This window comes from Triticum aestivum, chromosome 2D (genome assembly GCF_018294505.1).
Source record: "Triticum aestivum cultivar Chinese Spring chromosome 2D, IWGSC CS RefSeq v2.1, whole genome shotgun sequence".
In the NCBI taxonomy this organism is placed as follows: domain Eukaryota; kingdom Viridiplantae; phylum Streptophyta; class Magnoliopsida; order Poales; family Poaceae; genus Triticum; species Triticum aestivum.
This window is the reverse complement of record NC_057799.1, coordinates 100,841,399-100,859,060: the sequence shown is the minus strand read 5'-3', so window position 1 is coordinate 100,859,060 and position 17,662 is coordinate 100,841,399.

Sequence of the window (17,662 nt, the reverse complement as noted above, 5' to 3'; positions counted from 1 at the left end):
ACTGTGGCACCCTTGTCTTTTACTTTCAATATAAGCCCTTTATGTGATGTCGCTTAGACGTCCGACTATGGCACTCTTGTCATTTACTTTCAATATGAGCCCTTTATGTGATGTCGCTCAGACGTCCGACTGTGGCACGCCCGTTATTTACTTTCGATATAAGCCCTTTACGTGATGTCGCTCAGACGTCCGACTGTGGCACGCACTGTTATTTATTTTTCCATTATAAGCCCTTTATGTGGTGTCGCCTTGACGCCCGACTGCGGCATTGTTATTTCATTTGTATCCTTTCGAGGAGTCATTCAGACACTCGATTGGCCTTCAGTATTATTTTGGGATTTCGGGAGGACTACCGCCCGACTTCCCTTTTATCTACCATGCATTGCTATCTCATCCTCTGAGTGCGCTTTGTTAAGCTGTTCATATGCATCATGTTTACATTTGTTATATCTTATGTCCGAACTGTCTTGCGAGTACTTTCATAGTACTCACCTGGCTTGTTGTTTTGGCCAGATGTTGACGAAGGCGATCTCATGGATGAAGAGTTTGATAGTGTGTCCGACGCCTAGAGGAATCCCAGTCAGTCCCGTGAGATCCTGGATATTGGTCACTTGTATTATATACGCTTCCGCCACCCACAATAAGAATCCTCGAGCCTCACTCCGACGCTCGATGAGCTGTAAGGTTTAGGAGTCATGTCACCCACTTCGCTGTGATATATCCACCACCGTTTTTATTGTGAGCCAGTAGTTATGCCACCCTATCCGCCCTTATGTGTAATATCGGCGTGTTTGTAATAAATTGTTGAGCAATCTCCGCTCAACCTTGTATTATATTTAGTACTCCTGGTTTTTCTTCTGTGATCAAGATATTGTCTACCAGTGAGAAGGATTCTTCTCTACTGGTCCGTAAAAGGGATCGGTTTCTCAATAAATATTTTTATTGGAAAACCGGTCGTGACAGCATATCTTTTTGATCCTCCGGTCGCTTCCGTTGGAAGGCAATCCAAGTCTCAGGGGCTACTGCATATACAACAGGTGCATTTTGTCAATATTATTCAATTGGAAAAACTACATCACAAACCTCAAAACCCCTTAGGATGCTCGTGAAGGCCTCATTCAACCCGCTCTTCATGGATAGAACCTTTTCGACCACCGTAACCATCAAGGCACGGTGTTCCTCCGAAACGGACGCTTGTCGCAGCATGTCCGTCAGCATTTCCGGCGCTTCTGGGTCTTCGGAAGCCGCCACCGGAGTACGGTATTCCTTTGAAGGAGTCAGCCCACTCGCCCCCGGGATCGTCTCCGCCTCTAAACCGGATGGGGCGGGGACGCCACGCTTGATTCCCGAACCCTGAGTGATAGAGGCACCACCTTCGGGTAATGCCCTCTTCGTTTCCTGCACTGCTTGTCGACCAGGAGGAGGCCCCCGGGATGATACCTCAGAATCATCCGCCCTGTTGGGCGAGGGGGCCGGAGAAGGCGTGTCACTCTCCATCATCTCGGGAAGAAGGTCTCCCGAGGAGGAGGACGATTGGGAAACACCAGGCATTAACCTACGAAGACATACGTATGTTGGAGGATTACTTCAGTAATAAGAAAGGAAGGAGGTATGATTAAAGTACCCTGCTGCACTTACGGTTTGGCCAGAGGTTTATCCTCATCATAAAGCTCCACGTCAACATTGCTTGCCCGGCCCAAGCCGCCCGTCGATGGCGTTTTCCCTTTCTTGGAAGGTTTCCCCTCCTGACCTTCAAAAGCGGCCCACTTCTTGCCATGAAAGGCCTCCTCTGCACCTTTGCCCTCGGGCAAGAGGGTTTCGGTTTCCCCGAACGCAACGTCTTATTTATCCTTGGGGCAGAGACCACCTCCGGCCTCCCTGTTCTCGCCCTCCTCCGCAGACACCTGGGACGGTGTCGGAGTCAGCATCCTCGTTAGTAGGGCGCTCGCAGAGTCTTCGGGAAGGGGCGTCGGATAACAGATCAACACCGCTTTGTTTATCCGGTCCTGTGAAGGGACGGATTATTCAATATCTTACCAAGAGATACTCGAATAAAGGGTGTGCGGAGATCGAATACTTACCGCGGTGTCCGGATGATTACAGTCGACGCCAACATCTTCGGTGGTGTCCGGCCATTGCTCTCATTCCCTGAAATATAATTTCCACATTCCCTCGTGCGTAGTGCCAAGGAAGTGGTGAAGAGTCCGCCGTCCTTCGGGATTAAACTCCCACATACGGAGAGGCCGCCGCTGACATGGCAGGGTCCGGCGGACTAGCATTACTTGAACGACGTTCAGAAGACCGATGCCCTTCTCGGTAAGGCTTCGGATGCGACCTTGCAGAGTCTGCACTTCATTGACGGGTCCCTAGTCCAGTCCCTTATTGATCCATGAAGCAAGCTGAATTGGAGGGCCGGGTTGAAACGCAGGCGTAGCCGCCCACTTGGAGCCTCACGGCTCGTTGATATAAAATCATCCCTGCTGCCATAGGTCGGAAGACTTGGCGAAAGATCCTTCAAACCAAACCGCGCTGGCAAGCTTGCCTATTGTGACGCTGCCGCACTCTGCCTGCTGCTCCTCTATCACCTGCGGCCTCACGTCAAAGGTCTTGAGCCACAAACCAAAGTGCGGAGGAGTCCGGAGGAAGGCCTCACATGTGACGATAAATGTCGAGATGAGGAGAATAGAGTCAGGGGCCAGATCGTGAAAGTGTAGCCCATAGTAAAACATGAGCCCCCGGACGAAGGGGTTAAGCGCGAACCCTAACCCATGGAGGAAGTGGGACACAAACACTACCCTCTCGCCGGATTTGGGGGTAGGAACGACCTGCCCCTGTGCAGGAAGCCGATGGAGGATTTCCGGGGTCAGATACCTCGCTGCGCGGAGCTTCGCAATATCCTCCTCTGTGACAGAAGAAGCCACCCACCGGCCTGGACGGCTGGATCCGGACATGATTGGGGCTGGTGGCGATAGGAACCCAAGGGTTGGAACTTGGGGTGGCTAGGGTTGAGGAAGAAGTGAGCGCAAAGGAAGAAGACGAGCCTGGGACCCTATATAAAGACCCCAAGTACTAAGCGTATCCACTTGGGTCTCGAAACTTACCAATCTCCAAAGAGTTGTACCTGGGGGACGGTTGGGTTACCCACTCCTGCATTAATGAAAATCCCGTGAATAAGGGAACACGATCTCTGCCTTGGCAAGACAAGCCCGTAAAACCGCGTCCCGAGACGTGGGGCGACGCGCCAGCCAACGGTTGGAAATAGTGACCGGGCAGGCGTGATGTCATAAACAGTTACCAATAAATTAGGCTCATGGAATATTATATTTTCTGCAACTATATATACAGGTCCGGATATATCTACTACATCCGAATACTATCTTGGAGTTCGGAGAAAGGGGAACCCACCTTGCAATGCCGAAAACAATCTGCGCGCCGGACCCCTCGTCATTGAAGCCAGGTTCAGGGGCTACTGAGGGAGTCCTGGACTAAGGGGTCCTCAGGCGTCCGGCCTGCTATCCATGGGCCGGACTGATGGGCTGTGAAGACATGAAGACCGAAGACCATGCTCGTGTCTGGATTGGACTTTCCTTGGCGTGGAAGGCAAGCTAGGCGACCAGCTATGAAGATTCCTTCTTATGTAATCGACTCCATGTAACCCTAGATCTCTTCGGTGTCTATATAAACCGGAGAGCATAGTCCGGATAGGACACATTTCATTACCATATATTCACGTAGGCTAGACTTCTAGGGTTTAGTCCGGATCGACATATACTCATAACCATAGTCATACAGGCTAGACTTCTAGGGTTTAGCCATTACGATCTCGTGGTAGATCAACTCTTGTAACACTCATAATCATCAAGATCAATCAAGCATGAAGTAGGGTATTACCTCCATAGAGAGGGCCCGAACCTCGGTAAACATCGTGTCCCCCGTCTCCTGTTACCATCAATCCTAGACGCACAGTTCGGGACCCCTACCCAAGATCCGCCGGTTTTGACACCGACGATCACCGGACTGTTGCTGCTTGCCCCGTTGGCCGCCGCTGCTTGCGCCACCGCCGAACTGTTGCTGCTTGTCTCGTGTTGCCGTTGCAGCTTGCACCGCCATCGCCCTGCTGCTTGCTGCCACTACTACTTCTCGCCGCAGCTACCTGCTGCTCTCGCGCCGCCCGCTGCCGTCGTTGCTTGCGTCGTCGCCGCACTGCTGCTTGTGAGAGAGTGATACGTCTCCAACGTATCTATAATTTTTTATTGTTCCATGTTGTTATATTATCATTCTTGAATGTTTTATAATCATTTCTATAGTCATTTTATATCATTTTTTGGTACTAACCTATTGACATAGTGCCAAGTGCCAGTTGCTATTTTTTTGCATGTTTTTTAAATCGTAGGAAATCAATACCTAACGGAGTCGAAACGCAGCGAAACTTTTTGTGGATTTTTTTTGGACCAGAAGACAACCAATGGGCCAAAGAAGCGCTTGGGGGTGCTCCGAGGGGAGCACAATCCACCAGGCATGCCAGGAGGCCCAGGCGTGCCTTGGTGGGTTGTGCCCACCTCGGGTGCCCCCTACCGACTCTTTGCTCTATAAATACCCCAATATTCCAGAAACCCTAGGGGAGTCGACGAAAATCAACTCCAGCCGCCGCAGAGTCCAGAACCACCAGATCCAATCTAGACACCATCATGGAGGGGTCCACCACTTCCATTGGTGCCTCTCTAATGATGCATGAGTAGTTCTTTGTAGACCTTCGGGTCCGTAGTTAGTAGCTAGATGGCTTCCTCTCTCTCGTTTGATTCTCAATACAATGGTCTCTTGGATATCCATATGATGTAACTCTTTTTGCGGTGTGTTTGTTGGGATCGGATAAACTTTGAGTTTATGATCAGATCTATCTTTTTATCCATGAAAGTTATTTGAATCTTCTTTGATCTCTTATATACATGATTGCTTATAGCCTCGTATTTCTTCTCCGATATTTGGGTTTCCTTTGGCCAACTCGATCTATTTATCTTGCAATGGGAAGAGGTGCTTTGTAGTGGGTCTGATCTTATAGAGCTTGATCCCAGTGACAGAAGGGGAACCGACACATATGTATCATTGCTATTAAGGATAAAATGATGGGGTCTATTTCTACATAAATAGATCTTGTATACATAATGTCACTGTTATTATTGCATTACTCCGTTACTCCATGAACTTAATACACTAGATGCCTGCTGGATAGCGGTCGATGTGTTGAGTAATAGTAGTAGATACAGGCAGGAGTCGATATACTAATCTTGGACATGATGCCTATATAATGATCATTGTGTCGGTGTAGAAAAGTAGGGGCCTTTTTTGTACTCCTTTACTTGTGCACGGGCAGTCGTAGCCACGCCTGCGGCCATGCTTGGCGGGGCAGAGGAAGGAAAGATACAAGGCTGCCAAGGCAGCGTTCAAACCAGAAGCATGGAGAGCGAAAGGACAAGATGGCTTTCCCCCGGCCACACCCTTGCCGGGGCAGCCTACACGGCCCCGGCAAGAGCCTTGCCGGGGTAATTTGCCCAACACCAGCAAGGCCACCACCCTTGAGCCTGAGAGTTCCGACACCATCGACAAGGTCGGGACCAAGGCGCGGGGACGCTTGCGTGGTAGCATGCAGATCTTTGTGAAGACCAAAGGCCTGCAAGCCTAGATGAGAACCAGAAAACAAAGACCTCTGGCAAGATCTTGCCGGGGACGACCGTAGACCCCCGGCAAGACCCTTGCCGGGGACGCCCACGAGATCCCGGCAAGGGCCCTGTGAGGCTGAGGCCAGGCCCGCACCTGCCAGAGTTTCATAGCCCCGCGCCCGCTCCGACGTGGCGGCCAGCCCGCCAACTAGGCGAGCGCCTGCGTGGCAGCATGCAGCTTCTAGGCCAACTAGCCAAGCACCTGCATGGTGGCATGAAGATCTTCGTGAAGACCCTGCCACCGCCCCAGCTCAGCAGCCAGCCAGCGTGGCGCCGCATGCCTCGTAGCTTGGACACGCGTCAAAGCAAGGCGAGGCGGCAACGGACGGGACGAGCTTCCTTGTCATCCCCGATAAAGCGAGAGGGCACGTCGTCAGCGCAATAAATGTGTTTGTCCTACGATGTCAGGCGATAGACTTGTACACTATACATACTTTCCACCTCCTGTGTGCCACTGTGGCAACCCCTTTGACATATAAAAGGAGGCCCAAGGAGTACTGAGGAAGGATTCAGACTTTTTGGTCTGGGCATGCATCGCATGTAGTTCAAGAGCTCAAGAACACTAAATACACACAAAGCAGGACTAGGGTTTTACGCATCGTTCGCGGCCCGAACCTGGGTAAAAATCCCCCCGTGTTGATCTTCTAGACCCGCTCTTTGCGCAGCTCCACACCCCGCCAACTCTAGAAGGGACTCCCCGAGGGATCCCATACATGTCGTTCCTAAGCCCCGACATCTTTCGCGCGCCAGGTAGGGGGCGCGGAGGCTGTGAAAAATCAGGTTTTGAAGTCAACTCATCGACTCCTTCGTCGCGATGGCTCCCAAGAAGAAGGCGATCACGGCGATCGACTTGTCTGGGGAGGAACCACCCGTCCTAGCGCGGGCGGGCGACGGAGCGGTCGCGGATGGTGGCGGAGGCGTGGCCCGTGAGCATGCACGACACTCTGGCAATCGGAGCCAGGCGAGTGGCGTCGTGCATGCCCGAGACGATGAGCCGCACGCCGCTGGGCCCGGGGGCGGGACCGTGTTGCCCACGGGCGGTGCGGCGACCTCCTGGACGACCCAACCGGCACCCGCACCGCGACCTTCCCAGGCCGCGTGTGACGAGCAACGCCGCAACACCGTTGCCTCCGGACACCGCCGCGGGAAGAGCCCTTTGCGTCACTCTCAAGATGCACCAGGCCAGCATTCGCGCCCAGACGCTGGCGGAAACGGCGCACGACAGCGAGACCGTGATAGAGCTCCTTCTAACATGTTTCGAAGTCGGAGCGCATCACGGTCCACACAACTTTCGCCGCCACCCACGTTAGCGGAAGCGTTAGCATGCGTGCAACTACTCCTCGACTTCCCTCCAGCAGCGGAGAAGCTCAACGAGTGGAGGGCCACCATTCGAAGCCTCATCAGCTTCGCCAACAAAGATGAGCCGCGCCTAGTGGGACCCTCGCGCCGGCGTTCTGTCGAGCCAGTGCATGCCTGCGGTGGGAGGACCGGAGATGCTGCGACCACGGTGCACTCTCCTCCCCCACGGCCGCGACATTAGCCGCTGGCTCGCCGGGCCGACGGCCGCGACAATGTTTCTACGGCGTCGTCCGACCCATGAGCCCGTTGCGACCAACGTCAAGTCCTTCGGGAGCAAGCTCAGGAAGACGCTCGGACCACTATCGAGCAGCGGCGGGACGTGCGCCATCAGTCAGATAGGCGTGCGGGACCCACTATGGACCGCCCAACGCCGGGGGGTGCCGGTGACCTACCTTACGAGGTGGGTTCTCCAGCCTTTACCCGTGAGCTGCGACAGTTCCTGTGGCCCACCCACCGCACGTTCAAGCCTGAGGTCGAAGAAAAATACAATGGCAAGACTCACCCGACGGAGTTTCTCAGCATCTACACCATGGCGATGCTAGCTGTCGGGGCTCGCAAAGATAAGGTGCTTGCCAATTATTTCCCGTTTGCACTTAAGCCCAACGTTATGTCATGGTTGATGCACCTGCCAGTGGATTCCGTCTCTTCTTGGTCGGATCTGTGCCACGAGTTTGTTGGCGCCTTTACTGGAGGCCACCAAGCTCCTGGCTAGGGGAGTGACTTGCATGTCATCCCCCAAAAGGACGGTCAGTCCCTGCGCAAGTACATACAAAGGTTCAACCGTGTGCAGTACAACATCCCGGATGTTCACCCTGCCGTTGTCATCAGCGCATTCCATCAGAATGTGCGCAACCGTAAGATGCGCGAGGAGCTGGCGATGAACAAGTTTAAGGATGTAGTCGAGATGGATCTTCTGGCCGATAGGTGCGCTCGGGCTGAAGAAGGAAGGAAGTACCCCGGCAAATATGCCGGCGCGGAAACCGAGTCCACAGACGAAGACGCCGTCGCCCCGGCAAAGAAGGGCCGACGCTGCAACAGGAAGCGTAAGGGCAAGACCGTCCTTGCCGTTGAGGGATCCGGCGACCCCGGCGCCGCTGATACGTCTCCAGCGTATCTATAATTTTTGATTGTTCCATGCTATTATATTATCCATCTTGGATGTTCTATATGCATTTATATGCTATTTTATATCATTTTTTGGACTAACCTATTAACCTAGAGCCCAGTGCCAGTTTCTGTTTTTTTCTTGTTTTTGAGTTTTACAGAAAAGGAATACCAAACGGAGTCCAATTGACCTGCCAATTTTAGTGGATTTTTTATGGACCAAAAGAAGCCCCCGAAGTAAAAGAGTTGGGCCAGAAGAATGCCGAGCCATCCACGAGGGTGGAGGGCACGCCCCCCTGACTTGTTCCCGACGCCAAAAATGCCCATAAATACAGAAACCCCCGAAAAGAAACCTAGATCGGGAGTTCCGCCGCCGCAAGCCTGTGTAGCCACCAAAAACCAATCGGGACCCGGTTCCAGCACCTTGCCGGAGGGGGTATCCATCACCGGTGGCCATCTTCATCATCCCGGTGCTCTCCATGATGAGGAGGGAGTAGTTTACCCTCGGGGCTGAGGGTATGTACCAGTAGCTATGTGTTTGATCTCTCTCTCTCTCTCTCTCTCTCTCTCTCTCTCGTGTTCTTGATTTGGCACGATATTGATGTACCGCGAGATTTGCTACTATAGTTGGATCTTATGATGTTTCTCCCCCTCTACCTTCTTGTAATGTATTGAGTTTTCCCTTTGAAGTTATCTTATCGAATTGAGTCTTTAAGGATTTGAGAACACTTGATGTATGTCTTGCGTGGGATACCCGTGGTGACAATGGGGTATTCTATTGATTCACTTGATGTATGTTTTGGTGATCAACTTGTGGGTTCCGTGAGCTTGGGAATCTATGCATAGGGGTTGGCACACGTTTTCGTCTTGACTCTCCGGTAGAAACTTTGGGGCACTCTTTGAAGTTCTTTGTGTTGGTTGAATAGATGAATCGGAGATTGTGTGATGCATATCGTATAATCATACCCACGGGTACTTGAGGTGACATTGGAGTATCTAGGTGACATTAGGGTTTTGGTTGATGTGTGTCTTAAGGTGTTATTTTACTACGAACTCTAGGGCTGTTTGTGACACTTATAGGAATAGCCCAATGGATTGATTGGAAAGAATAACTTTGAGGTGGTTTCGTACCCTACAATAATCTCTTCGTTTGTTCTCCGCTCTTGGAGTGACTCTTTGTTGCATGTTGAGGGATTGTTATATGATCTAATTATGTTATCCTTGTTGAGAGAACTTGCACTAGTGAAAGTATGAACCCTAGGCCTTGTTTCGAAGCATTGCAATACCATTTTTGCTCACTTTTATCATTAGTTACCTTGCTGTTTTTATATTTTCAGATTACAAAAACCTATATCTACCTCCATATTGCACTTGTATCACCATGTCTTCGCCGAACTAGTGCACCTATACGATTTGCCATTGTATTGGGTGTGTTGGGGACACAAGAGACTCTTTGTTATTTACTTGCAGGGTTGTTTGAGAGAGACCATCTTCATCCTACTCCTCCCACGAATTGATAAACCTTAGGTCATCCACTTGAGGGAAATTTTCTACTGTCCGACAAACCTCTGCACTAGGAGGCCCAACAATTTCTACAAGAAGAAGGTTGCGTAGTAGACATCAAGCTCTTTTCTGGCGCCATTGCCGGGGAGGTGAGTTCTTGAAGGTATATCTTTAGATCTTGCAATTGAATCTTTTAGTTTCTTGTTTTATCACTAGTTAGCCTATAAAAGAAAGCTACAAAAAAATGGAATTGAGGTTTCCACATATGCTTCATCTTTTTAATGTCTTTCATGCAAATAAGGATTCCAATAATTGTGCCAAAGTGTTAGAAGAAGAATGCAATAAAATGTTTGGCACTAGATCTTTGAAAGATGAGCATCATTGCAATGTTGTTAGTATGAACTCTTTGAATATCCATAGTACTAAGGATGATTGCACTAGTCATGATAAACATGTATCTTATAAGCATGTCAACTTTTGTGGAGTGCATAGTGTTTGCAAGTACACACCAAATAGGGAAGATAGATTTTGCAAGAGGCATAAGTATTTATAAACTAAATGGTTGCAAGAGAGGCTAGATGCTTGTGCTGAAGAATTTAATATTTTTAGCCATGCTTGTGAACTTTGCAATGAACATGGTCATTTAAATCTCCGATGCAAATTATTTCATGATTGAATCGTGTCCAAAAATTGTGATGACTTGATTTCCCTAATGCATCATAATGAACTTAGTTTGCTTATGGGATATGAAGAAATGAAATGCATAACTAAGGGCATTCCAGAATATAACCTTGAGAGATTTCTTGCTTTTGATCTAGCGGAAATTTATATGTATTGTGCGGTGAATTGCATTGAAAATCCTTATATTCCCAATTACATAAAAGACAAGGAAACAAATATAAGATGAAGAGAATACTAATGAAAGGGAAGAGATTTCCCAATATCCTCCTATTATTTCTTATGATGAATCAGGTAACGAGGAGGAGCCTTCTATTCAACCAAGGATCTCCAAAAAGAGGATTAAACCCATACTTAATGTGAAGAAGAAAAACAAAAGATGGAGAAGCAATGGTAAAAAGGTATCCCTCCCAAATGATGTTGCTCCTATTACTCATTGTGATGATGATAATTGCTATACTATTGGTGCTATCCATACTATTAATGATGAGAGTGATTATGCTTATGATATGAAAAGGCCCAAGCTTGGGGATGCTATGTTTGATGAGAATGACATGTTTGAGAATTTATTGGCTGCAATTAATGTTTGTCCCAAGCTTGGGGATGCTATGTTTAATGAAGAAGATATTTTTAGTCTCGCAAGTTTTGATGAGCAAATTTATTATGATGATAGCATGCCTCCTATTTATGATGATTATATTGATGAAAGTGGGTTTGGAAGAGTGTAAACTTTAGGAAGTAATGATCCCACTATTTTGGAGGATGTTGAATCTTATTGTGATAATTAAAAAAGTGGATTTGGAGATGTCATGACTTTATTTAGTAATGATTCCACTATCTTGGAAGAGGTTTCAATTGATTATGTTGAGAACAAAGTTGCAACTTATGATGATTATTGTGATGATACTTATGTTATAAAAAGTAGTGATGATTATATTTACAAAACTTGTCATGATTATGATTACCCTTTTTCTGAACATTACTCTTTTAATGTGGAAACAATTTATAGTATTCGAGTTTCTTATGATACTCCCACTATTCCAAATGAGAAGAATTTTGCTTATGTGGAGAGTAGTAAAGTTTCTATGCGTGGAGATCATGAAAATAATGCTTTATGTGATGCTTATATTATTGAATTCATTCATGATGCTACTGAAAATTATTATGAGGGAGGAATATATGCTTGTAGGAATTGCAATAATATCAAGTTTCCTCTCTATGTGCTTAAAATCTTGAAGGTTTGCTTGTTTTCCCTTCCTATGCTAGTTGATTTTTGCTCCCATGAATTATTTGCTCAAAAAATCCCTATGCATAGGAAGTGGGTTAGGCTTAAATGTGTTAGTCATATTCTTCATGATGCTCCCATTATGTTTCAATTCTTATCTTTTATGTGAGCATCATTGAAATCATTATGCCTAGCTAAAAAGGCATTAAAGAAAAGCGCTTGTTGGGAGATGACCCAATATTTACCCTTACTGTTTTTGTGTGTCCACATGATTAATATACTGTATTAATCATGTTTTATAGCTTTTGTTTCAATAAAGTGCCAAGTAAAGCCTTTAGGATAGCTTGTGGTGATAGTTGTGTTGATCATGCTGAAAATCAGAAACTTTTGCGCTCAGTAAATAATTTCCAGAATCTTATTGAAACGTGATTTTGACCTGATTCTTTTTCGTATGGATTGGTGAACAAATTGCTCAGGTGTAAATAATTAATTTCAGAATTTTTGGAGTTACAGAAGTATTTGAGAGTAACAGATTACTACAGACTGTTCTGTTTTTGACAGATTCTGTTTTCATTGTGTTGTTTGCTTATTTTGATGAATCTATGAGTAGTATCGGAGGGTATGAACCATAGAGAAGTTGGAATACAGTAAATACAACACCAATAAGAATTTAGAATGAGTTCACAACAGTACCTAAGTGGTGGTTTATTTTCTTATACAAGCAGAGCTTACGAGTTTTCTGTTGAGTTTTGTGTTGTGAAGTTTTTAAGTTTTGGGTAAAGATTCGATGGACTATGGAATAAGGAGTGGCAAGAGCATAAGATTGGGGATGCCCAAGGCACCCCAAGGTAATATTCAAGGACAACTAAGGGAGTCCTGGAATAAGGGGTCCTCGGGCGTCCGGCCTGTTATCCATGGGCCGGACTAATGGGCTGTGAAGACATGAAGACCGAAGATTGTACCCATGTCCGGATTGGACTCTACTTGGCGTGGAAGGCAAGCTTGGCAACCGACTATGTAGATTCCCTTTGGTGTAACCGACTCCATGTAACCCTAGATCTCTCCGGTGTCTATATAAACCGGAGAGAGTAGTCCGGATAGAGATACACATTACCATAGTCATACAGGCTAGACTTCTAGGGTTTAGCCATCACGATCTTGTGGTAGATCAACTCTTGTAATACTCATATTCGTCAAGATCAATCAAGCAGGAAGTAGGGTATTACCTCCATAGAGAGGGCCCGGACCTGGGTAAACATCGTGTCCCCCGTCTCCTGTTACCATCGATCCTAGACGCACAATTCGGGACCCCCTACCTGAGATCCGCCGGTTTTGACACCGACATTGGTGCTTTCATTGAGAGTTCCACCCGTCGCTTGATGGCTCGCCTTGTTATCAAGGATAATATCGTCTCTGGAGGAGCCCTGGCCCCAGGCCAAACCCTGCGGCTGGGCGGCTTCGTCATGACCGCCAGTTAGGCCCTTAAGCCGACGATGACCTCTCAAGTCATCAAAAATTGCCTCCGCGTTGATCCCGAATACTCCGCTCGGATGGATCCAACGGAGTTATCGTCGTTGAACAAACTCCTGGATTACATGGCCGCCTTGGGGGTCGCTACAGACTACGATCGGGTTGGGCTAAAACCCGACCAGAGAGAAATTAAAACTCCGCCGATCACCCACCAGATAGCGGTAGTCGAGGAGCGGAACAACTCTTCTGCTATATTGAAGACGAACTATGTTCGGATCTCCGGCAGAAAGGCATGTCTCGTCCTCCGAACATAGAGTCGGACGATGAGCCTAAAAAATCAGCCAATATCCCGGAGCCCGAACTGTCAGGTCCGGTTGATCTTCAAACTCCGGATCCAAAATCGGGTCAGGGTTCGGATTTAATTCCACCCACCCACCCGGACATAGACGCTCTCATGAGCATCAGACAACAGTCTCAGGAAACGGTCCACCACTTCTGGGCCAGATTCCTCCTTGTCAAAGATAAGGTAAAGGATTGCCGCGACAAAGACGTGATAACAGCATTTTGCAGCAACTGCGCGGACGAAGGTATCCTTAACGCCATCAATCGCCGCCGCATACTAAAGTTCGCTGACTTAGCAACTATCGTACGAAAGTACAACGCGATGGAAAGTGCCTGGAAAACTCAGGCAGCTTGCGGGGAACCGTCGGTCCCAACTCAACTCCCCTTACAGGCGAAGAGGACACACCCCCGTGGCACGCCCAGCCCAACAGTCAAAAAACATAAACCCATTACGCTGCACGGCACCGTTCTGGAGGGATGGCTCAATGGCCCATGCAAAATACACACGACGCCAGATACCGTGGCAACCCACAGCCTTAGAGCATGTTGGATACTTCGACAGGTAGCCAAGAGCGGCGAGGACATCCTTATCAAGGACACCCCAGAATGGCACCCTCTAGAAAACGACGACACAAGAGTATTGACGGTCTTCGAGACATTCGCTTCAAACAATAAGCGTAAAAGGGCACTGCGCGATCTCGTCGAAGTCTGCCAGGTCACCGCAATTGACCCCTGGAACGACACGACCATAACCTTTAAGGCCAGTGACGAACCTAAATACAGAACAGTCCGAGCGCCAGCCGCATTAGTCCTCAGTCCCATCATGGACGGTTTTCGACTTACAAAAGTCCTCATGGACGGCGGCAGCGGAATAAACCTCATTTACGAGGACACGCTCCATAACATAGAAATAGATAGGAGCCGCATCGAGAAAAGCAGCACAACCTTTCGAGGTATCATTCCCAGTCGGGAAGCGCGGTGTGCGGGAAAAATTACACTTGATGTGGTATTCGGCACGCCAGAGAATTATTGGTCTGAAGAAATAACTTTCGAGGTGGCCCCTTTCAACAGTGGATATCACGCCCTGTTAGGGCGAGAGGCCTTCATGCGCTTTCAAGCTGTACCTCATTATGGGTATATGAAGCTAAAAATGCCCGAGCCTAATGGAATAATCACCCTCGTCAGCGATCCGGATATAGCACTCCGCGCCGAGAACAAATCCGCATCCCTGGCCCTCGAGGCATTATCTGAGGCCCTTGCGGCCGAAGAATTAACCGCACTATGCTCCACTGTTGATAGGGACGATGTGATCTTGGACAAACGACCCAAATCCACTTCCTTCAAGCCAGCAGAAGAAATAGTCAAATTTCAGGTCCATCCAACAGACCCGAAGAAGACAACATCTATCGGAGCGCAACTCTGCCCCACAGTCGATCCCGCACTACGAGACTTCTTGCGCGAAAACTGGGATATATTCGCCTGGCACCCCTCGGATATGCCAGGAATCCCGCGCGAGTTGGCTGAACACAGCCTCAACATACTGAAGGGATACAAGCCGGTCAAGCAAACACTGCGGTGCTTTTCCGAACCCAAACGACAAGCTATGGGGGAAGAGCTGGCCAAACTCATTGAGGCCGGATTCATTAGAGATATTAAACATCCGGACTGGCTGGCAAACGTGGTAATGGTACCAAAGAAGGATAAATCCTGGCGCCTGTGCATCGATTTCCGAGACCTTAACAAGGCTTTCCCTAAGGATTCCTTCCCGCTCCCTCGCATTGATCAAATCATTGACGCTACCGCAGGACACGACTCGCTGTGCTTCCCTGATGCATATTCCGGATACCATCAAATCAAAATGAAGGAGTCCGATCAAGCCGCAACAACATTCATTACGCCATACAGGCCGTTTTGCTTCAATACCATGCCTTTTGGGCTCAAGAATGCCGGCACCACCTACCAGCGTATGATCCAAACATGCCTCGAGAAACAGATCGGCTAGACAGTGGAGGCTTATGTGGGCGACGTCGTCATCAAAATCAGACACGTCGAGACACTAATAGACGATTTGCGTCTCACGTTCGACAACCACCGCACATACGACATCAAGCTTAACCCGGAAAAATGCATCTTCGGCGAACCAGCCAGAAAACTACTGGGCTTCATCGTTTCCAACAGAGGAATTGAAGCAAATCCAGCCAAAATCCAAGCTCTGTCACAATTGGCTACCCCAACCGAACTTAAACAGATCCAAAAACTCGCTGGGTGCGTGGCAGCTTTAAGCCGCTTTATCTCCAGGTTGGGGGAAAAGGTGCTGCCAATTTATCGCCTTCTACGGCGCACCGATAACTTTGAGTGGACAGATGCGGCGACGGCCGGACTAGAAGAAATAAAAGCCCTTCTGGCAAGCAACCCAATCCTGGCCGCGCCAAACATTGGCGAACCAATGCTCCTATATATATCGGCAACACACCAGGTGGTGAGCGCCGTACTCGTCGTCGAGTGAGAACAGGACGGACACAAATTTCCGCTCCAAAAGCCGGTATACTACGTATCCACCGTCCTCACACCATGCAAATCCCGGTACCCTCACTATCAAAAGATAGCATATGCAGTCTTCATGGCATCTCGAAAGTTACGACACTACTTCCAAGAGTGTTCGATCACGGTGGCTTCTGAAGTGCCCCTCAATGATATAATAAACAACAGGGATGCCACGGGCCGGATTGCCAAATGGGCCATTGAGCTCCTTCCATTCTACATCACGTACAAAGCACGTCGAGCCATTAAATGCCAAGTACTGGCTGACTTTGTCGCCGAATGGACAGAGGCCGAACTCCCTAAAGAGTACGGCGTCTATTCCAACCGGGTTATGCATTTCTATGGCTCCAAAATGTTGGCGGGGCTAGGAGCGGGCGTCGTATTAACGTCCCCCACGGGAGATATCTTCCAGTATGTACTCCAAATATTATACACAGACTCCAACAACGCAGCCGAATACGAGGTCTTACTACATGGCCTTCGGATGGTCGTATCAATGGGCATACAACGCCTGGAGGTGCGCGGGGACTCAAACCTCGCAATATCCCAAATTAATGGAGACTTTGATGCCAAAGATCCAAAGATGGCAGCTTATCGCAACGCCGTCTTAAAGATGTCGGCTCGGTACGAGGGGCTCGAATTTCATCACATCGCCCGCGAAAGTAATCAGGCGGTAGACGTCCTTGCTCGCATCGGCGCTAAGCGCGACCCTGTCCCACCTAACATCTTCCTCGAGAGGCTCTTCAAGCCATCCGTGGTGTGGCAAGGGGGAGACAGCAACAACAGTCCCGTCCCGAACACAAACATAGATGGCGAACACGCTGATATCATCGGAGGCTCAGCCACCAAAATAACACCATCGGCCCACCTTATCATGGCAGTCATTGCCCCGTGGACCGAACCATTCTTGGCCTACCTTAATAGGAAGGAGCTCCCAGAAGATCAGAACGAGGCTCGCCGCATTGTCCGGCGCTCGAAGGCCTATAAAGTTCACGAAGGAGAGCTCTTCAAGAAAAGTACTACTGGAGTCCTTCAAAGGTGTATCTCCGAGGAGGGGCGGCAACTTTTTGCAGAAATTCACGCCGGTCTCGGTGGGCAACACGCCGTAGCCCGGGCACTTGTCAGCAAGGCCTTCCATACATGATTTTATTGGCCTACGGTCTGAGCGGACGCAAAGGACCTCGTCCAGCGCTACGTTGGATGCGAACTCTTTGCCAACCAAAGCCACATGCCCACAACCGCCCTACAAACAATCCCCATTACATGGCCCTTTGCGGTCTGGGGCTTGGACATGGTTGGACCCCTTAAAGGGGGAAGCCATAAGAAAAAAATATCTGCTGGTCATGGTGGATAAATTCACCAAGTGGATAGAGGCTAGACCAGTTAAAACAGCCGAGTCCGGACCGGTGATTGCATTTATGTCCGATGTGGTGCACCGTTATGGTGTCCCGCACAGCATCATCACCGACAACGGTTCCAATTTCATAGCTGATGAGGTGAAAACCTAGTGTGCTAATCTAGGCATTAAGCTCGATTACGCCTCTGTCTACCACTCGCAAACAAACGGTCAAGTCGAACGAGCCAATGGTCTTATTATGAGTGGCATCAAACCCAGGCTAGTGCGGTCTTTGAAAGAATCAGACAAGCACTGGGTCAAGGAGATCGACTCCGTCCTCTGGGGGACTGCGGACCACGCCCAACCGTACTACCAGATACACACCTT